We start from the raw sequence: 220 nt of genomic DNA, 5'->3' as shown, positions 1-220 counted from the left end.
CCACTAGTCTGTATGACGAGGCGCTTCTTCGACAACACTCCCACTCGACTCGGCAGTACTTGGTGGCTCGATTCCCTGCATCTTACGAAGAAAGTCAACTTGAGCCGCAGTGGTCGGCTTGGTCATCATGTCGGCCTTCATGTCTTTGGTAGAGCAGTACTGCAATATCACTTAAACTCCTTCGACCTTCTCACGTACAAAGTGGTAACGTATGTCGATA

The sequence above is a fragment of the Plasmopara halstedii genome (assembly GCF_900000015.1).
Source record: "Plasmopara halstedii genome assembly, contig: Scaffold_2604, whole genome shotgun sequence".
Classification (NCBI taxonomy): Eukaryota; Oomycota; class Peronosporomycetes; order Peronosporales; family Peronosporaceae; genus Plasmopara; species Plasmopara halstedii.
The sequence above is the reverse complement of the archived record's forward strand: the minus strand, read 5'-3'. Positions refer to the sequence as shown.